Genomic DNA, 22640 nt, shown 5'->3' with positions numbered 1-22640 from the left:
AATGGCAAAAGTGGTGCTTGAAGATAGACATCAATTTATTCTGGATGCGTTCAATGAGGTCAGAATTAGATTTGCTCATTGCACCCCCCTCCTACAGAGGCATACTCTAGTAGTTGGAGGCACACAGCAGAATTTCAGAAACACAACAGGTGAGTGGAAATCATGCAATATACGGCATGCAATTCCAAGAGCGTGAAGGGCATCTTGTGTAATTGTCTATGTGAAGAGAACCTTAGCATTTTGTCGAAGTACACACCAAGATCTTTCATTTCATCGACCCTAAGGAGTGGAGCATCATGTAGGGTGTATCAAAATTTCACATGGTGCGTTTTGTGCATATTACTTAATGCCATAGTGTTGGAAGCATTTAAGAGTACTTATTGCTTCTGCACCAGTTTGAGAGTGAAAAAATGTCTTTTTGGAAGTCGATGCAGTGGTGAACACTGTTGACAGTCTGAAATAGTCTGAAAGTCCGAAATGTCGGCACACAAAGTCATGCTGTTCATTTATTAAAATGCTCTTAGCACTAACAGAAAGCGAGGAATCCCATATCGATTCAAACACCTGACGCACTGAAGAGGATAGATATAGGTCGGCAGTTAGTAACTGCACATCTAGCACCTGATTTGTGCATGGGCAATGTCCATGCTACCTTCCGAGTGCTAGAAAAGGTACTAGACTTTAGGGAACTATTGAAGATGCTTGTGAGAACGAGGAACAAGTATGCTTCCATACGTCTTAACCCTTTCAGACACCACTTTATCCCGTTGATTGAAAGTTGCTTTCACCACATCTCTTGCATCCTTAGAATCGTAGAAAGTGTACAGCTGCAGCAAATATTAAGAATTTTCAATTGTTTAGCGAGTTTTGTCAAGTTTACAAAATTTCGACTCCATGTGAAAACTCACTACAGGAACACAAAATATGAAAACATGTACTATTTCGTGTTTTGAAAAGCTTGAAAAGCACTTATCCAGCCACTTGACAATTATGCCTGGTGCACGACATTGTAAAAAACAATGAAAGAAGTAAACCCGCTACATACAACATACTGACCCAGAGTAACAACACCCAGCCGTCTACCTTCCCACTCATTTTGTTAAAACATTCTGCACATCATTCAAAATTGCAGCACAGTTCCAATAATAAGTGTTTCAAGATGTATGAAACACATTTTAAATACCATTACTTTCATCAGTGCTTTTGCTATTGATGCACGCTCCTGCTGTGCCCAATTGTGTAGACAGCGTCTCAAAGGGTTAAGCTCTGTGGAAGAAATACCATCAACACCACAAGAAAGGGAAAGTTTAAGGCACTTCATATACTTGGAAACGACGTTTTCATTGACTGCTAGCATACACTGCGCCAGACTGAGAAGGAAGGTTACTTGAAGCATATTTCACACCATATAGCAAACAGAAATGTTCTGCAAAGGCATCAGCAGTGTTCGAGACAACACCACCATGTTCATGAAGAAGACGTACATCTTTGGCACTCCTTTTAGAAGAGAGAGCCCACAAAGCTCCAGAAATATTTTGAATTATGTGTCACGCTGGCTTCAACACAATCAATGTGGTCAAAGTGATGATTCTAATAATAATAATAATAATAATAATAATAATAATAATAATAATTATAATCTTAGTGCTAACTTGGCACACTAGACTAAAAAGAAGGCTGATGCCTGTATGTTAGAGCATCTGATAACCAGAAATCCAACGCAGGAATTTGCAGGATGCAGAAGACACTTCCTTCCCCTCCACGTGCACACACACTTGCTCAATAACACAGCACGGCACACACGCACACATTCGACAGGTGCACAACACACAGGAGTGCCAATGAAGTCTGGTGCCAAGGAAGGAGAATCCAAATCGCCAGGGGGGTGGAGAGAAAGCTCTGCATGCCAGATATAATCATGGAGTTGTGGTGTCGGGCCATAGAGGCGTGATGAGGGCTCAGGCTGTGCTGACCACTTGTTCAGACGAACTGAAGAAAGATTAGTGCTGTCCAGACAGATGTCAAACACCCTGCAGTATAGACTAGTGCAATGTTGCGTTGGTATTGCAGGGTGTGCTACTTGAGGGGTTTGAGGCAATCCTCGAAGGCTGGCATGAGCTTGTGACAACCGAAAAGACGGGAGTATAGGGTGTGTATTGTCCGGCGCTGAACAAGCTTAAGCTTGTTAGCGTCGCGAGTTTGGTACGGGAACTATACTGATGAGCAGTACTCAAGTCATGACAGAATGATAGAAGTGTAGAGTGCTCGGAAAACCTTAGGTCATCAGGGAAGGGAGACACGGGACACAAACCCAAGAAAGGGCCGGTGCTTACATACAGTGCTGGTGACATATGCGGAAAAGTTGAGAGAACAGCTAAATGCTACACCCAGAATGGGAAGGGCCCGAACAGTCTTTATAGAAGTGCCTCCAAGGAAGAAGGTTGGATGTGCAGCAGTTTCGTTGTAGCTGATACGCATGGCAGCACTTTTTACGGTGCTACTACAAAGTTTGATATTGTAGGCCCAGTCGTTCACCTTTACGGAATGTATTTATTGTAAGCACATATGCTGTGCATCGGCATATTGTTGTTGTGGAAGCGTTAACTTGTTAATCAAACACATTCTTCGCAGATGCATTAGTAACTTGGTTTTGAGTAGATCTTTGTCCTGACTACAATTTATAGTATCGCAGCAAGAAACATTTTAGTAGAGGCTGAAGGGATTCCAGCAGTTTAAGCATACTGACTGCACAAAACACTGATGACACCTTTTCACCTTCCCCACAATGCACTCACACCATCTACACTTTCCATAAGCAAAAAGTGAGATAAAAAATCAATTACAGTTTCATTGACTCAGTACTTGCTGCTTCTGAAGCGAGCATCGAAGCAATCGTGGTATACGCTGCTACATGCATAGGTCTTGCATGATGCAGGTCCTGCTATGCACTGCACACAGGGCACACGTTGCAAACAGATAATTTCTTTTTGCAGTGCTCAACTATAACGACACATTGACTCAAACATGACTGCGTTGTCACGTATGCTTCAGTGCGTCAGTGTTGTTGATTGCTTCACGAGCGATTTATGCCCAACTAGCCCAAAAGACGGACGCACTAGAAAGAAGTGAGTGAATGAGTACAGTGAACTTGTACTGAACTGGATTCACATGCCGAATAGAAGAGCGCAGTGTCAGCTGAAACAGGCGGCACGGCTGATTATGTAAGTACTTCCAATAGTTCGGCTACTAGTGTATTTCGCTTTCGGAAGTTATCTTTACCACTGGAAACAGCGCAGAGCTTGCCCGTTAAACTTGAGTCAACCGACACCACACGAAACACGCCGCGGTTGACCAACCCAACTTTCACACGGTTCATTCACCACATCACAGGTCCCACGAAGTCAAGAGTGCCATATTTTAAATCACTGCAGCACCAAACGGACCTGAAAATTCATTTCCTTCGACAGAGTTTCTCAGGTGAGTTCGTCCACTCGCCAGTTACGAAATCGATGGACACGCTAGGCCTACGCGTAACGTAAACAACATCGGCGATAGGCGAGTGTTGATTATCCAGACTTCGGAGCTCGTAAATGTGTTTCCTTTCGTTTTGAGCACAACAATATGCACATACAACAAGCACAGACGTTGCGGCAATCGTGATTCGGTTGGCTGTTTTAGCAGACGATCGTACCGAGCCCGGCGGAACCCAGTGGGCAGGTTGGATTAGTCGGCGTCGTTCGAAGTCGCTTCGGATCCACGTCGCACTGCCACAACCCACGGTCGTCGGTCGGTTGATCGTGTCGTTGTCGGCCTACTATTACAACACTGTCTTTCAGGAACACTGTCGCGCGCGTCGTGCGTCCAAAAAACTCGGAAGATCGTTGATGCCGGCGTCTCCGCACGGTCGGCCATTACAGGCCTAGCAGCCGAAGGCTCCGCAGCCTCCGATTGGTTGACGCCTGCGAAGCGTCGCAGCCTCTCATTGGTGCACGCCGGCACAGCTTCGCCGCGCGCCGGCAAACTTCTAGCATCGGCAGAAGACATAATCGCTGCGCGACGTTCCGCTTCACCGAGTTCCCGACCGATGCTTTGACGCATTTGACCCTTCGGCGCGCGCCGAAGCTTTCCAGCGCGTGCCAGTGGTTGGGGCATAATACGTTTGAATGGCCGCATGTGGCGTATATGGAGAAAAATTCATTTGCGAAAATACATGCATACCCAGCACTCGTGGTAACATCTCTCGTCTGTTCATACCGTCATTCCTAGGGAGCTGGCTGTTATCGCTGTGTTTTTTTCAATTCGATTTGGTGCGTAGGCGCAGGGCGGTCAATGCCCCCGGAGCTGTGCGATGGCAAAAGTTGTAAGCCCCGAATTTTGCTCTTCGTACATGGAAGAACTTGTGAGGCCAGCGCGGGCTCGCTTTGAAGAATTATCAAAATTCGAGACGGCGGGAACCCGTACAAACTGGCTAACGCTGAGGACGCTCCACGAGACCTCGAGGATCTGGCAGGTAGTATGCACGTTGATACGATTATCATTATCTGGTGCTGTTTACGAACTACGTCACTTTGCAAGCAATGATGGTCGGCAATTGACTGTTGTTTATAAGCGTACTTCGTCTGGCTAGTTGGCGCAGAGGTTAAGAAGCATGTGGGGAGAAAGCTTAAAACACCGAAGAACTTCGAGGAGGGGATAGAAAGAACGCCCTGTATTGGACATTCTTTCTTTGTGCTCTTAATTATCGGTCGTCTCTACGCTTGCGCAGCACACCCATCTTAATTTCACTGTAGGTACACAATTATTTTTCGGTGAGGAACCTGTATAGCAGCAAAGTGTCTCCTTCGGGTTTTATATCAGTGTGCGATATCCTAGAGTGCGGTAGTTAAACTGTTTTGCCTTTTATTGTCCCAGAAATTACATGGAAACTCCAGAAGAATTTCCTCCGTCGTCGTCAGCTTGCTGCTGAGTAAAAACGGCGTTGAGATCACGGCCCCGAGTTGCATGCTGCATATTCGACGGAAAGCGTGCGAGGGTGAGCCGAGACTGACGGTGGCTTGATACGTGGCGTCTCCTCGCGCGCGCATCGGAAACAGAAGGGGGGGGGGGTGAGTGAGAAGGTAAGCGCGCGCTTGGAGGCGCAGTTTCTCGAAGGGGACGTGTAAACGTGGGAAAGAGGTGGGGGAGAGGTCTGCACGTGACTCTCCTTTGAGGCAATGTGCGGTGGTTGCAAACGCTAAGCTGCCGGGTGTGATTGATGGCTTCTAGAGTGCTGTGTTCTCGGATGAACAATTTGCGCTTAAGTCAGAGGCAGCGCGACAGGGAATTCGCTGGCCACTGCTGCTACTCTTCATCGTTCCAGCGTTGTGACAGCAAGTGTTCGCGCCCATCTGGAGAGATCGGTTCATGAAAGAACCTGCGCGTGTGAGGACGTATTCATTAATTTATTAGGAAACGAGTGGTTAGTGCAATTACCATGGCCGATCCAAAAAGAATGATCCTTGCTTTGCTTAGTTGTCTTTGGCATAAAGCTAAGTGTAGCGTGCATGTGCCCTCGTGCACCCATGCTACAGGGTATGGCAGATGATGCATTGGCGTGTACGTTTTTTTTATTTCCTCTCAATTCTTGCAAATGTACCGGTCACTTATTTGCAAATCAACTGTACTGGGTATGCGCCACAGTATGGGAATTATGTTCTTCAACAACAGACGGCAATGATAGAAAAGAGATAAGGCCCTATTCGGGACGCTGTCGAACTCAGCCATGTTTTCGAATTTGGCAGTGACGGCATCTTGAACCAATCAGGTAGGCCCACAACAGCTTCCGGTTGGCTCAAAATGCGGCCATTACGAAATTTTCCACCCTTGGCGGAATTCAATACTGTCCAGAATAGTATCTCCAATTGGTTGCACGATATATAGCGGCCGCTTCTTGGTTAATACCCCATTGTGGGTATATGCATTATTATAATCATTCCCTATAATGCCCAACGTATCGTATGTGCTGCGCTGATTTTGATGCGGCGAAACGATAGTAGAAACAAAGGAAAGCCAATGCAAAGCCATTATTTCGCTTTTTATATGAGGTGACGCTTCAGCTTTCGATAGCTTAAGAAACACACTAATGCAATAATTAGCACAATAAATAACTTATACCGGAAAATACGTTTGTTGCTACGTTTTTTTCCATGAATGCATTGTCTGGTCAGAATAAAGGTGAGCAATTTGTACGAAAAATTCTTGATAGGCAAATGTGCGATTAGAGACATAATCAACACTTAGGCACGGCTCTTTACCAATTCCGTATTGTGGGTATGTGTTATAGAATGGGCATCATATTTACCACGCGGTGACCATTGGAAAAAGCTAGCTTGTGTTGGCAACAGAGAGCCTTACGTGAATGCTTACTCTAAGAAACCGCTAACGATAGAACGTGTTTTCAAAGTCTATGCTGATTCCATCGTTTTCTCGGACATTATCAAGCGTACCATGCATAAGAAGTTGAATTTAGCCTCATATGTAATTAGATTTCTTGCAGTTAAAAACACGGGTGGTGTACAATATAATTTTATGGTGCTTGTGGGCTTCCCCAGTATATAACACACGTGTGGAAGGAAGGCACTCAGATGTCAACGTAATTCCTGGCGTAATATCTTTGTCGAGAGCGTCGCACAAGTAAGAGTGACCTAACGGGCGATGTCTGAACCTCCTCAGTGGGCCAATGTATTTGATACGATGAATAATATGGCAGAAGTATAAATAGTTGGTGTCCGCCTCAGATTTACCGATGAGCGTGTGACGTAACATAGGCTTACGGAATTTTCGTAAAAAGGAAATTTGCGGATGTCCGCTAGAAAAGCGGCTTGTGCCGCACGATATTTCACCACGTGCAATATTCCGACATGTTTGTTTGCCGTAGCGGTTACAGATGGCGCCTTCATTAGGTTGTATTGACATCGCGAGCTGCCTGTGTGAGACCCTAAGCTAGGCCTTCATCCGTCAATATTCAGCATCAATCTGAACATGTATGCCTAGATAATGCTGGAACTTTGCATCCGAGGTGACATACGGCGCAGCGAAAGATCACAGCGCGATCCAGTTAATGTGAAGGGGACGAACATGTTAGAAAAGGCTACCCTTTACGCAATAAATATGTCGCATGGTCAGGCGATGTCGTAAATTCAGTTGCATTGAGATGCCCGCGCCGTACCTCGGGAATCGGTGGCAAGAACAAAAGCTAGGGGAAGTGTGGAGGCTCAGAATCGAGTATGCTGCTGCAGAAAATGAAAAAATAAGAAACTTGAGAGGGAAATACGAAGTCCGCCATTGGCATTGATAGCATGTGCTGGCGTATACACAAGCACGCCTACGCGCTTGGTCGTGAGTGGTAGCGTGGCACGAACATACGGTTTATTTCTCATAATAGCTGCAGCCAATCTTTCTGTTGTCCATGTTATTTGGCCACTCATAATGCTTCTCTCCGAGGTAATTGGGACAATTCACGTTAGGGTCAATTAAGAAGTCTTTATACCCTAGAAGTCCGAGTGCTTACTAGAAAATGAAGGCATTTATTTATTATGCAACAAAAGTGGCGTGCAGAGAGGACAAGAGTAGAGAAGTGGACAACACGAACGCCGACTATCAACTGAAGGGAGCACTGAGGCGAAAAAAGAAAGAAGACACAAAACTCACCTGCGCATGCTCAGGAATGGTAACACCACGTGTCAGTGGGGTACGCGTGCCGGTCTACGTGAGAGATAACTGTTAAGGTACTTAATCTCTTCCTTATGTAAAGTAATCGAAGGCTGACTCACGCACGCACTTCCACCATTACAGATATGCCATGCCTCTACCATGAGACGCGTATCTTCATTCTTATGCCTCTACAATATCGCGCATTCATCTAACTCTGGCGTGCAGTTACAATATCGGGAATGTAGCGAAAGATTAGAAGGCGATCCACCGGATAACGACCTTTTATGCTCCATTAGCCTCTCATTGATACACCGTCCCGTTTGCCTACGTAGAACTGGCCACAGCTAAGGGGAATATTGTAAACCACACCCATACGACAGTCAGTAAACCTTTTGTTCCTATTGTGCTTCACTGAACAAATTTCTGTTCGTTTTTGCCTTTTACTCGCTCCTTTTTATTCTGTACGGCAGCGCATATCTTATCTAGCTTATTGGGAGCAGTGAGAATAACATTAAGCTCATATCTACTAGCAACTTTTTTAAGCCTGTGCGACACTGAATGAATATACGGAATAGCCACTAAAAAGTAAAAAGGAGTAGTAGCGCGCTTGGAGGCGAAGTTTATAGAAGAGGACGTGTAAACGTGGGAAAGAGGTGGGGGTGAGGTCTGCATGTGACTCTCCTTGGAGGCAATCTGCGGAAGTTGCAAACGCTAAGCTACCAGGTGTGACTGATCGCATCTAGAGTGCTGTGTTCTCGAACGGACAATTTGCTCTGAAGTCACAGGCAGCGCGACAGGGAATTGGCAGGCCAATGCTGCTACTCTGCATTGTCCCAGCGCTGTGACAGCAAGTGTTCGTGCACATCTAGAGAGATCTGTTCATGAATGCACCTACGCGTGTGAGGACGTATTCATTAATTGATTAGGAAACGAAATGTTATGCCAATTATCGCGGCCGATCGAAAAAGAACGATCCTTGCTTTGCTTAGTTGTCCTTGGCATAAACCTAAGTGACGCGTGCATGTGCGCTCGCGCACCCATGCTACAGAATGTGGCAGATGATGCATTGGCTCGTATGTTATTTTAACTTCTTTTCAATTCTTGCAAATGTACCGGTCAGGTATTTGCAGATCAACTGTATTGGGTATGCGCCACAGTATGAGAATTATGTTCTTCAACAACGTACGGCAATGATAAAAAAGAGACAAGGCCCTATTCGGGACGCTGTCGAATTCAGCCATCTTTTCGAGTTTGGCAGTGACGGCATCTTGAACCAATCAGGTAGGCCTACAGCAGCCTCCGATTGGCTAAAAATTCCGAAAATTACGAAATTTGACAACATGGCGGAATTCAAGACTGCCCAGAATAGTATCTCCAAGTGGGTGCACGATATGTAGCGGCCGCTTCTTGGTTAATCCCCCATTGTGGGTATGTGCAGTAATATAATCATTCCCTGTAATGCCCAACGTATCGTGTGGGCTGCGCTGTTTTTGATGCGCAGAAACGATAGCAGAAACAAAGGAAACCTAATGTAATGCCCTTATTTCACTTTCTAAATCGAGTTACGTTTCATCTTTAAATAGCTTAAGGAACAGCCACTAATTGATTAATTAGCACAATAAATAACTTATACCGGAAAATACATTTGTTGGTTATTCTTTTCCACGAATGCATTCTCGATGGCCAGAATAAAGGTGAGCAATTTCTTCGAAAAATCCTTGATAGGCAACTGTGCAATTAGAGACATAATCAAAACCTGGACACGGCTCTTTGCGAATTCTGTATTGTGGGTATGCGTTATAGAATGGACATTATTATATTTATTATATTTACCTGGCGTTGACCATCTGGAATAGCTAGCTTGTGCTGGCAAGAGAGAAGCTTACGTGAATGCTTACTTTCTATGAAACAGCTAACGATAGAACGTGTTTGCAAAGTCAGTGCAGATTTCACTTTTTTCTTGAACATTATGCAGGATACCATCCATAAGGAGTTCCATTTAACCTCATATGTAATTAGATTTTTTGCTGTTGTAAACACGGGAGGTGTACAATATGGTTTTATGATGCCCGTAGGCTTCCACGGTATATAACACACATGTGGTAGTGAGGCACCCAGATGTCAACGTACCTCCTCGCGTGAGAACTTCATCGAAGAGTGTCGTACATGTAAGAGTGGCGTAACGGGTGCTGTCTGAACCTCCTCAGTGAAGAATGTGTATGATATGAATATTATTATGGCAAAAGTATAAATATATTTGTGTACGCTTCGGATTTACCGACGGGCGTGTGACGCAACATGGGCTGACGGAATTTTCATAAGAAAGGAATTTGCGGAAGTCCACTACAAAGGCTTCTTGTGCCACACGATATTTCACCACGTGCAATAATCCGGCATGTTGTTTGTTTGCCGTAGCGGTTACAGATGGCGCCGTCATTAGGTTGTATGGACATCGCGAGCTGCCTCTATGAACCTTAAGCTAGAACTTCATCCGTCAATATTCAACATCAATCTTAACATGTATGCCTAGATACACACCGGAACCTAGCATCCGAGGTGACACACGGCGCATCGAAAGATCACAGCACTATTCAGTTAACTTGAAGGGGGCGAACATGTTAGAAACTGCTACGCTTTTCCGCATGAAATCCTCCCCATGGTCAGGTGATGACGTAAGTTCAGTTGCATTCAGATGTACGCGAAAAACCCCGAGAATCGGTGTCAAGAACAAAAGCAAGGAAAATGAGAAGGCTGAGAATAGCGTATGCTGCAGCGAAAAAAAAAAAGAAGCTAGAGAGAGAAATGCGAAGCGCAGCATTGATAGCATGTGCTGGCGTATACACAACCATGCCTACGCGCTTAGTCGTCAGTGGTAGCGTGGCACGGACCTACGGTTTTTTTCTCATAATAGCTGCAGCCAATCATTAAGTTGTCCATGTTGTTTGGCAACTCATAATGCTTCTTCTGTTCGAGAAAATTAGGACAATTCGCTACAGCCTGAATTGAGAAGTCCTTATTCTTAAGAAGTGTGAGTGCTTATATAAAATGAAGACATTTATTTCGATGCTTGTGATTTGTTCCAACGCAATTTAACAGCATTTATCTACAGTCACTGTTGATTCACGCTTAAGGGAGCCAGATTTCCTTGGTGATAAGTTTTACGACAACTCTAACCAAACATTCAGGGTGTAGATAAATGTGCTTTTTTCTGCCCCCTCTTCCCAGTTTAGAACAGAGCTCATGCGTCTTCGTGCTATTTTCGCCAATTGGCGTAGAATTGCTGGGGTGCATAACGGGAAAGCCACCGCGGGATCCTGTAACTGAGCGAAAAGCAAAAAAGACACCTTTTTGGACGGTCATCGGTGCGATGTCACAACTGACACAAGAACAATTTCAAATAGTTGGTTATGGTGGACGTTTATTCTTAGGAGTAACACCATTTGAGTCAAACAATATACATCGCTGAATTGGAACTCGAAGCTGTGCGAGTGAAACAAACTTGAAAATAAACAGCTAGTCTGTTTGGAGCTGGGGCGTAGACCATACTTTGAAAGACATCACATCAGTTACGACAGAACATCAATGGTTCGAGTGTGGTTTAGTCTCATTTTTAAACCTGATTATTTATGCGTTCATTGGGAGAGCGCCATGATGGAGTTGTATTTTTTAATTTTTTTTGCTATCGTCGACACTGGCAGGAATGTCTGGGCTTGGATGACGTAAAAGTATTCCAAATATTTTGTAATTTAGATGCGCAATTACTCCTCCATATTATGTTCAAACGTCTCGGATACAGCCCGTGTGGGCGGGCGCTGCACGAATGTGGGCGGCGCCTGAGATACTTTGACCTTGCACGGACGCCTGACAACCGACCACCTGATTGGTCCGTGGAGTCGGAGAGGGAAAGGGAAAACACACCTGTCGCCTTGCGAGCGACCAACGTTTTCTTCTGCGCCTGACTTCGTTCTGTGCGGACGTGCATCGCAGTCGCTGCACCGAGAAAAGGAGCCATGCCAGTTGAACCGGAACCGGTAGCCGCCATGGGCTGTGGGGCTACTACGTGCCAACCGACGTCAACTCCAACACCAAAGCGAGTGCGTTTCACCCTGCCCAGTGGCCGCGTGGTGTGCCCAAGGAGAGTGGAGCTGGCAGCACGGGACACTATCATCCTGGCTACGGGCGCCGCAGTGGCCTCCAAGCGGGCTGCAGGCGGTGACGCTGTTCCCGAGCCCGGCCCTTCGTCAGGACCCGCGGCTCAGAAACGCATCGTCTACCGTGGTGGTGAGTACTTTTCTTTTTTTGAATTTCAGGCTTTATGACGGTTTTTTCTATTGGCGTAAGCTTCTTTTGTGCTTCGTTTATTCGCGTGTACTGTAATATTGTGCCAGACGTGCAAGTCATGTATCGGATGTCTCAGTTAACATGTATCATATTTTAAAAAAATACGCCCCCTTCTATGGAGATAAATCAACAGTATTTTGTTCGCACTAATCAATATTGAAGAATTTAAATAATATAATTACAGCTTGTATGCCAACATAACATTTTAGAAGGAATTTGAACATATTACGGTCTAATACTTGCGGTGCGCAAATCTCGTGTGGCCCTTTTTGCCACATTATAAGGAAATCCGACGAAATATATGGAAAAAAGTAAAGCTTTCGGCTTGTCTCCACCGCAGTGCTGATCCCAAACTTGCGGTGAATGAACTACATCTCAGCATGGTTTCAGAAACATTAGCCGGTTTACGTAAGTCATTTGAACGGTGCAATGGCTGGCTGTTATTTTTTGCGTATTTCGCCTAAGCGCTCGGCTTCGATTTCGAAATAAAGAGAATCTGTGCTGCCACGTTTATATCCAGAACATATAATGTGAAATGTTTTAACGTGGATCCTCTACAGCTCTCCATGTTCGGGTTAGCATTAGGTGCGAATGTGTGCCCTACGCGGCCTTTCCTTTTTTTTTGATATCTTAGCATTGGCTGTCTGCTTATCGTTCGCAGAAAAGGTTTGCACTGCGGCGACGATTGCTGCTAGGAGGATTTACGCTAGTGTGCGAACATTTACAGCCTATCCTATCGATGCCATACTTTTGAAGCGCCGTTTTGGAGGACAGCTCTGCTTCAACTCGCAGGCGCCATGCCACGTGGGCATTTTCTTCTTATTTATTTATTACAAGGCGTCCTAACAAACTCTAGACAATGTTTAAAAGATTTCTGAAACAGTTGTGGAGGGCACAAATAATGTAGTTTGTTGACTCTAGTACGTACCACGTCACACTTATTTTGTCGTGAGTCGATTGCGTAATCAGTTTTTCAAAACACACTTGGAAGGAAGACTTTTAATGATAGAACTGCATTGCTTTCTATGAAATGTCTTATTCAGCAGCTTCAACTTCCTACTTGTTTAGCGATGAGGAAAACGAGAACAAGGCGAAAGCGGGAGCCAACGTTTCGACATTTGCTTACTTCGGCATAATATTTGCAGGTAGCGTTCTTCTAAGAGGTCTGAGACGAGTAAGGCTGGTGGATGTGGCAACGATGAGGGTGTAGAATTGAGAATAAAGGTGTTCTGTACGCAAGGCCGGTGACACAGCCGTCTGTCAGCCAAATTTCAACGGCGTGCCCAGCACCCCTCTATTTGCTGCTTTGCTGGTGGTCGTGTGCTATCGCGTCTCTGAAATAGAAAATTGAAGGAGCGGAAGAAACCGGTATTCGGGAGAAAAGATGTATTGGAAAAAAGAATAGTATGCAATGTACTAGCCATATACATAAAATGAAAGAACAACGGAGGGAAAAAAACAGTAAGCAACAAAATTAAATGTTCTTGCCAATAGCTCGAAATTTAGCATAGGTTGTTCAGCGTATAGGTTGGTTAAAGTTTTTTTTTTCTTCGAGTTTCTTTTCGTTTATTTCTTTTGGCCACTTCAGTATTTTATTTATATATACAGATATTTTTCCACTAAGAGCGGTTTCCGCCACTCCTTCTATGATCTCTTTGAGAGGAATGATAGCCCACGACCACCAGCAAAACAGGTAATAGATGGGTGCTGCGGGCGCTGTTGACGTGTGGTTGTCACATGGTCGTGTCACAGGCCTCGTGCGCAGAACTCCTTCATTCTCAATTCTACTCACTCGTCGTTAACACACCTTCGCTAATTGCCACACCCACCAAACTTACCCCCTCTCTCTTTTCGAAGAACCCTACTTAGTCAACTTGTCGAAGCGTTGGCTCACACGTTCACCTTGTTTTCGATTTGCTCATCGGCTTAATTTTCCATCTGCCTCCTTCCCCCTGTTTTACTTGGTAGCCGGCAATTTCTTACGCGTCCTAATGAAGGACTGTGAAATATGAAAAAGATAGGGTAATCAAAGTATTTACGCTAAAGAAGCGAACTTTTATTTACCACGTGGTCTAAATGATGAAGTTTTGATAATGTTTCTCTGTTCTGTCCCTTTTTCATGGTAATTACTTATTTAGTCGTACCTCGTTTGCATCGCCTGTAACGCGTAATTACATCGACCGTGTCTCCATTAGATCGTGTGCTTCGTTCACGGTTTATTTCTTCGACCGAGAGGTCAGGTGAGCTGATCCCGGAGATAGTTTAGCCAGTGGTGCCGTGAGGATAAGCTTCGACTATATTGGCGCTGACTATGGCCGTACTCCTAGTTTCGAACACTTTGGCATGTATTCTCGCTTCTGGTGGGCACCAGGAAAGCCACCTTCCGGGCAGCATAGTCTCGGGAGAGCCCTAGGACGCTATCACGTAAACCAGATATGATGTGTGCAGACTGATTATGCATAATTAGACCGAACGAAACAAACATAATTATTTTTGATTTGACGCCTGTTTCGCCATAATGCTCTGTCATTGATCAAACGTTTTCTGGTGGCACCAACTTCACCTCTATTTAACTCGACGTCTCAAAACCACGAGAACTCACGGCATCAATGTGACGTGTACGGGTTTAGGATCTATTAACACGCCGGCTAAAAATGAAGTTTTAACAGTAGCCGCACATTGCTCCTTTCGGAAAGGATGAGAACATGGCTGCCCACCGAGCGCTCTGGCACTACAGCTAATCGGAGCGGCCTGGGAGCATGGATTTATTTGCGTATAATAAACATTTTCCGGTGGCAGATACATATTATGGAGACCTTTCGGCACGCATGCGAGATCACTTTCCGAAGTGTTTTTTGTGAGGGTTTGTTCTGGTGACATTTTTAACGTTCCGTTGCACCCCGCCACGATGTTTCACCAGCGACAGCAAGTAAAGCAACAGGAAGCGGATCAATCGTAGACGACGACACCAGCCTTCTTATCCGGTTACCTACTTTCACTTTGCTTGCTAGGCCCCATCGAAACGCTCTCCACGTGAGCGTGCTCAACGGATTTTGTGAGCCAATTCGATAAGAAAATCTGCTCAGTGTAGGTAATGCTATTGGCTTGGAAAGAAAAAAAAAGCTCTTACAAAGGCGGGGCGAATTTGACTGGGCTTTTCAAGCAAGGCTGCGGGTTACCACCCGATGCTTGCGTTGGTGGTTACCTAAATTTGACGCCAGGAGATTGCAATAAAAAGAGATTTGAATAGTTTTACGTTATTCGGCCCCTACTTAGGACATGCGAAGTTGCTCCATTTCCCAAAATCGTGTTGGGCAGCGGCTTTGCCTCTGCATAGCTATATGTACGGAGGTGCATCCTTTACAGGGATAAAATGCATTTGGATTTTTTTTTTAATTTATGGGCGCTAAATACACCTGTACCTCTCATTTTTCAGATTCTGCTACTCGTTTTCTTTGTCTTGTCTTTACCTTGATAACTCTTTCTGATACCGCATGCGTTTTGATACCTCTTTCGCCCTGCTACAAAGCTTTGCCAGCGCGAAAGCGCCGTTTTTTTTTTCTTGAACTCGCTACCACAGGACGCTTAACAAGAAAGTCGGAATATATTCCAGCTTCTGAAGCGTGATTGTAGTGCTCTGAAATGTGCTGCGTATGGAAGAATTATGCAGTTGGCCTAAACAGAGAAAAAATGTTCTTCTGCGAAGTACGAAGACGGTCGTTCTGGAAAAAAAAGTTCTCTAGAACGCTCGAGAACTTCATCAATTGAAGTTTCTCGCTCATCTCAATAAATGCACCAGCACGATGAGTCATCTTTACGGACTCAAAAAACAGTGCTAAAGATCATGTGCGATATGAACAGGAAGCGCATCCAACATCCTGTGATTACCTGTGATATTAGTTCTTTCATCGTAAGGCTGCTGTCGCTAGCCACACTATTGTATTTCAGCAGGCTTCGTACCCACTGTGGCATATACGGAAATGAAAAGGCTTACCTAGCTGCATTTATGAAATTCGGGACAAAAACTTTTTTTTCAGTCTACGGTGCATCAGCAATGGCAAAGAAATATTCCCACGTGGAGAGGAATAATCTTTGGAACCTGTCGTTTCCACATTCATTTCTCCCCTGAATAGATCCCCTCCGAAAATCTAGACTTCCACATCATCTTCCCCGTCGTCTCGAGATTTAATATCATCGACTCCATCTGAACGCCGCGTTCAGCAATAACTAACTACCTGCACCAGCTTGGAGTGCCCACCATCCTGTATTGTGATATTCGTGGTGCATCCGAAACTGTGTAACACATTTTATCAGAATGTCGAGATCACAGAGGAGAGAGAATGTGCTATTTTGTTCGAATGTCTTCTGTTTCTCAAGAATCACTAGATTTAGGAAGATAAATAGGCTATATGCCTTTCACTGCAAAGCAAAGGCAAGCTTTAAAATATATTTTTAGATTCCTTGATGACAACGATGTATTTTGCAAGCTATAGCATGTTTAGATAAACACCCGTCAGCTTTGCCTCGCGTATATATACCAAAATCATATTTTTAGCTTTTTCCCGCTCCCTAGGCAGAATGGCATGAAGCCGCGTGTTTATACCTTGGTAGAATTGCCTGTATTTCTATAAAGAGCTTCACTGCACTCTCTCTCTACCAAGCCTAATGCATGTGGACGAAGAGCGCAGTTAGCATAGATGTTGAAAAAGTTGTTTATGTAACAAGTACAAAGAGAGAAGCTATTGTAAAAGAAGTTCTGTACAACTCTCGAGAACTTTCTCAATTTAGGTTTCTTATATTTCTCAATCCTTGCGAAGTGTGGTAATTAGCATGTCTAATTAGGCAGTTAAGGAGAATATAAAATATTTCGTTACTTGCTTTATAATACACCGAGCACGCATTTTGACCGCGACAGAAACTTACTTCGGTTGATAACTTCGTTTCCTTCTCTATTGTTTCTTGTTGTGCAATTGCTGTGATCTTGCGAGATGTATGTTACTGCCTTGATTTCTAAAATTGGTATCTTGGAGAAGCCTAACCAACGGCCTTCTATTTATTGTGCTATGCGCAGGTGTTCCTCTGAAGCGATTCAAGCGATGCCGTAGTATCAGGGACGCGGATGTTGGAGGCAGCATCAGCGGAGGCGCCGAGACATTGTCACGGGAGGACAAGCTGGATGTCGACCGCAGCCTGGCGTCCTGTGCCAACAGTCCCGCAACGTGTCCTCATTCAACCGTGGATGACGGGTTCATGGAGGAAGTCATGGCAATGGCCGACGACTTGTTTGACTAGAAATGAACATTCTATCAACCGACAATGGCAGCACTCGAAAGTCATCGAATCACAATGCAAAAAATAAGTGAGACGTGCAGCCGTCACACAAGAGTAGAGAAGTGGACAACACGAACGCTGACTATCAACTGAAGGGAGCACTGAGGCAAAAGAAGAAAGAAGACACAAATCTCATCTGCGCATGCTCAGGAATGATAACACCACGTGTCAGTCGGGTACACCAGCCGGTCTACGTGAGAGATAATAGTTAAGGCACTTGATCTCTTCCTTATTTAAAGTAATCGAAGGCTGACTCACGCACGCATCTCCTCCTTTATAGATATGCCATGCGCCTACCATAAGACGCGTATCTTCATCCTTATGCCTGTACAATATCGCGCATTCATCTAACTCTGGCGTGCAGTTACAATATCGGGAATGTAGCGAAATATTAGAAGGCGATCCACCGGTCAATGACGTTTTATGCTCCATTAGCCTCTCATTGATACACCGTCCCGTTTGCCCTACGTAGAACTGGCCACAGCTAAGGGGAATATTATAAACCACACCCATACAACAGTCAGTAAAACTTTTGTTCCTATTGTGCTTCACTGAACAAATATCTGTTCGTTTTTTTTCCTTTTACCCGCTCCTTTTTTCTCTGTACGGCAGCGCATGTCTTATCTAGCTTATTGGGAGCAGTGAAAGCAACATTAACATCATATCTACTAGCCACTTTTTTAAGTCTGTGCGATACTGAATGAATATACAGAATAGTCACTACTCTTTTTTTTGCTATTACTGCTTTCTGTAATCACGCCCGTCCCTCTCATAACCGACTTCTTTAGGCGCTCAGCCACAGTGGCAACCGCTACACTAGGATAACCTGCTTCTAATAGGCGCTGGACCTGCGCATTAAAACTGGCGCTCATTTTGTGCATGCAGGATCTAGTGAGGGAAGACTTAAGGCACGACATGGCAATTCTGTTTTTTACTACGTTGGAATGCTTGGATTGAAAGTTTAGCAACGGCTTCGGGGACCTTGGGGAGTACTGCCAACAAACATGATTTTGTTCGAAGCTCAAGGAAATGTCAAGAAACTGATTTACGCATCGCTGAGGAAATTCCTTGGTAAACTTTAATTCCCCCCATAAAGTTTACATTGCTCACTTACTGAGGTGGCAGCGGAAATCGAATTCTTCGTTATCGCAGAAAATCAGGTAATCGTCAACGTAACGAAATATCTTGATAACGCATTCACCAGAGGCTTTCTCTAAGCAGTTGCCAACCTTACTCAGGTAAATATTGCTAAGAATAGGGGCAACCTTTGAGCCCATGCATATGCCTCATTTCTGCAGAAAAACACCCTCTCTCCACCGAATTAGCGTCGACTTCAAGTACGCTGAAAGAATTTCTAGAAAAGCTCCCGTGAAAACACCGCATCTGTCAATAAAAGCCGACTCTTGCACTTGTTCGTTAATGCACTCATTTACGGAATTTAGCAGCCCATCATGCGGCAAAGAATAATACAGGTCTTCGATATCCATACTAAAAGCTGTACGATCACCAGGATTTTCGTCTCTGAAATACTGAACTAGTGCCTGAGAATTACTTAAGTAAAAGGGGTCTGAAAAAAATTGTGAAGCTATGCAGTTCTGTAGGTAACTAGCGACAAAAAGCTGCCACGTCCCTTTCTCTGACACTATAGCACGCAAAGGAATGTCTTGTTTATGGGTCTTGGCCGAGAATAACAGTTCTAAGGTGAGGGCTTTAGCTTTCTTGACGTTACAGACAATCCTATCAAGATTATGTCTTGACAAGAGGTCAACCGCACGTTGCTTAACTACGGAAGGCTTGAGTTTTACTGGCTGTAAATTCTTTTTTATGGCTTAAATCGCTTTTCCAAAACATGTGATCTGGTATAATTACGAAATAACCTTCCTTGTCAGATAGTACTGGTCTAAGTTTATGCTCCGCAACATAATCAACTAACGGTCGGACAGGGTCAGACGTCTTAAAATGAGAATTTGATTGTGAGCATTGCTAGCATTAAACAATCAAATTCTCATTTTATCCCTTTGTGAGGTGCTACTTGTTCCTTGAAATTTCGTTCATAAAATCTGAAGAATAGCATACAGCAGGGCAAAAGAAAATGTTTGACACGTTTTTCAAGAAACATGGTGCAGCAGTTCTCGAAAGAAAAGTGGTACATATATGTACCACTGACTTTACTAGAAGAAATGAAATGTGGGACACCTTTGTACCGCTGTCCGCAGGCGGTTTAAAATGAAGAGACAATGTGTAACAGGAACGGTATTTACAAAGTCAATGCTGCTGTTCACTTGTAGAATGGGTAAAACATTCGACACATAGCGGAACTTGGCATTTGCTGCACAGAAAGCTCGTTCGAACTTGCTGCTGTGTCGTGGAACCCCACCTACACTTCTGTCGACAGGCCGACCGCTACGGGTGACGATCTCGGCTAAAAAGTCTGATGTCGCCAAGAACTCCTACCATATGCTTGCCGTCCCCTTCTTGCTTTTACGGGCGACAATCCTTTGCTATTACCTCCGCTTTCAGAAAGAATGCAAATGCACGGCCTGTGCGATTTTACCGGTGCGATAGCCGTCCACTTAGGCCTAACAACCCCAGCCAAAAGCGAGCCCAGAACAGACAATTCAGAACGGTGAACAATTAGGGCGCCCTCAATGTTTGCATATGGTTGCAGATGAATCACTAGGTTCCATTTAGTAAACGGCTAAAAGGATACACTAAGTAGGCATGTTGAAGCAGCGTTTTGAGTGAGTTTTTCCCACGCCACAGCAGCACGTACTGAACCGCAATGAAGACATTTGCAAAAACTAAGTTACTCTTCGCGCCACATGACGGAATAAAATAATAACGCCCATAAAGCTTTCTAAATGCCTTGGTAGATGGCAGCACTAGTATATTTGGCTCCAATTTTAACAGTTGTTGCATTACGGGCATTTGAAACGTGCCCAAAAAGTGGTACATATTTGTACCACTGTACCACAAAGGGTTAAGACCTCTGAACCTGTCCGACCACTAGTTGATTATATTGTGGAGCATAAACTTAGACCAGTAATGTCTGACAAGGAAGGTTATTTCGTAATTATGCCAGATGACATGTTTTCAGAAACAGCGATTTCAGAAAACAAAAAGAATTTACAGCCAGTAAAACTCAAGCCTTCGGTAGTTAAGCGACGTATGCTTGACCTCTTCTCAAGACATAATCTTGATAGGGTTGTCTGTAATGTCAAGAAAGCTAAATCCCTCACCTTAGAACTGTTTTTCTCGGCGAAGACCCATAAAAAAGAAATTTCTTTTCGTGCTATAGATTCAGATAAAGGGTCGTGACAGGTTTGTGTCGCTAGTTACCTACAGAACTGCTTAGCCTCACAATTTTTTTCAGACCCCTTTTGCTTACGTAATTCTCAGGCACAAGTTCAGTATTTGAGAGAGGGAAATCCTGGTGATCGTACAGTCTTTAGTATGGATATCGAAGACCTGTATCATTCCTTGCCGCATGATGGGTTGCTAAATTCCGTAAATTAGTGCATCAAAGAACAAGTGCAAGAGTCGGCTTTTATTGACAGATGCGGTGTTTTCACGGGAGCTTTTCTAAAAATTCTTTCAATGTACTTGAAGTCGACGCTTATTGGGTGGAGAGATGGCGTTTTTCTGCAGAAATGAGGCATTTGCATTGGCTCAAAGGTTGCCCCTATTCTTAGCAACATTCACCTCAGTAAGGTTGACAACTGCTTAGCGAAAGCCTTAGGTGATAGCGTTATCAAGGTATTTCGTTACGTTGACGATTACCTGATTTTCTGCAATAGGGAAGAATTCGATTCTGCTGCCACCTCAGTATGTGAGCAATTTAAACTTTATGAATGAGGAATAGAGTTTACCAAGAAATTTCCTCAGCGACGCGTAATTCAGTTTCTTGACATTTCCTTGATCTTCGAACAAAATCATGTATTTTGGCAGTACTCACCAAGTTCTTCGAAGCCGTTGCTAAACTTTGAATCCAAGCATTCCAAAGTAGTAAAAAACAGAATTGCCATGTCGCGCCTTAAGTGCTCCCTCACTAGATCCTGCATGCACAAAATGAGCGCCAGTTTTAATGTGCAGGTCCGGCGCCTATTAGAAGCAGGTTATCCTAGAGTAGCAGTGGCCACTGTAGCTGAGCGCCCAAAGAAGTCGGTTTCGAAAGGAACGGACGTGATTACAGCAAGCAGTAATAGCAAAAAAAGAGTAGTGGCTATTCCGTATATTCATTGAGTGTCGCAGAGGCTTAATAAAGTTGCAAGTAGATAAGATGGTAATGTTGCTTTCACTGCTCCCAATAAGCTAGGTAAGATATGCGCTGCCGTACAGAGCAAAAAGGAGCGGGTAAAAGAAAAAAGAAAACGAACAGATATTTGTCCCGTGAAGCAAAATAAGAACAGTATTACTGACTCTCGTATGGGTGTGGTTTATAAAATTCCCCTTAGCTGTAGCCAGTTCTACGTAGGGCAAATGGGACGGTGTATCAATGAGAGGCTAATGGCGCATAAAAGGTCGTTGACCGGTGGATCGCCTTCTAATATTTCGCTACATTGCCGAGATTGTAACTGCACGCCATGGTTAGATGAATGCGCGATATGTACAGGCATAAGAATGAATATACGCGTCTTATGGTAGAGGCATGGAATATCTATAATGGTGGAGGAGCGTGCGTGAGTCAGCCTTCGATTACTTTAAATAAGGAAGAAATTAAGTGCCTTAACAGTTATCTCTCACATAGACCGGCACGTGTACCCGACTGACACGTGGTGTTGTCATTCCTGAGCATGCGCAGATGAGATTTGTGTCTTCTTTCTTCTTTCGCCTCAGTGCTCCCTTCAGTTTAATTATTTATTTATTTATTTACAGTACCCTCTGAGTAAATATACATTATAGAGGGAAGAGGCTACATAAAGGAAGTAAAAAATGATACACAGGAAAGGCACAGTATAAGTAAAAATAGAAAATTACACTAGCTCACTAACTTACAGAAAAAATAGTGGTCGTAGTTCACCATAGAAATTTCATCATACACTTCAATATACAGGTTGCGAATGATAGGTAAATACATACGTAGTTAATTTGAAAAAATAGTACTTATACAATAACAAGTCACATGATATACTGAACGCAGGTTTCGTGATTTACATATAGTTAACTAAAGCATTTCTAAATTGAACAGGATTTCTTATATTAACAATAAATGCTGGCAGACCGTTCCAATCGTTGTATGTTTTAGGTAAAAATGATTGCGAATGTGTTAGTGTGTT

The sequence above is a fragment of the Dermacentor andersoni genome, chromosome 3 (assembly GCF_023375885.2).
Source record: "Dermacentor andersoni chromosome 3, qqDerAnde1_hic_scaffold, whole genome shotgun sequence".
Classification (NCBI taxonomy): Eukaryota; Metazoa; Arthropoda; class Arachnida; order Ixodida; family Ixodidae; genus Dermacentor; species Dermacentor andersoni.
Note: the sequence above shows the minus strand (reverse complement) of the source record.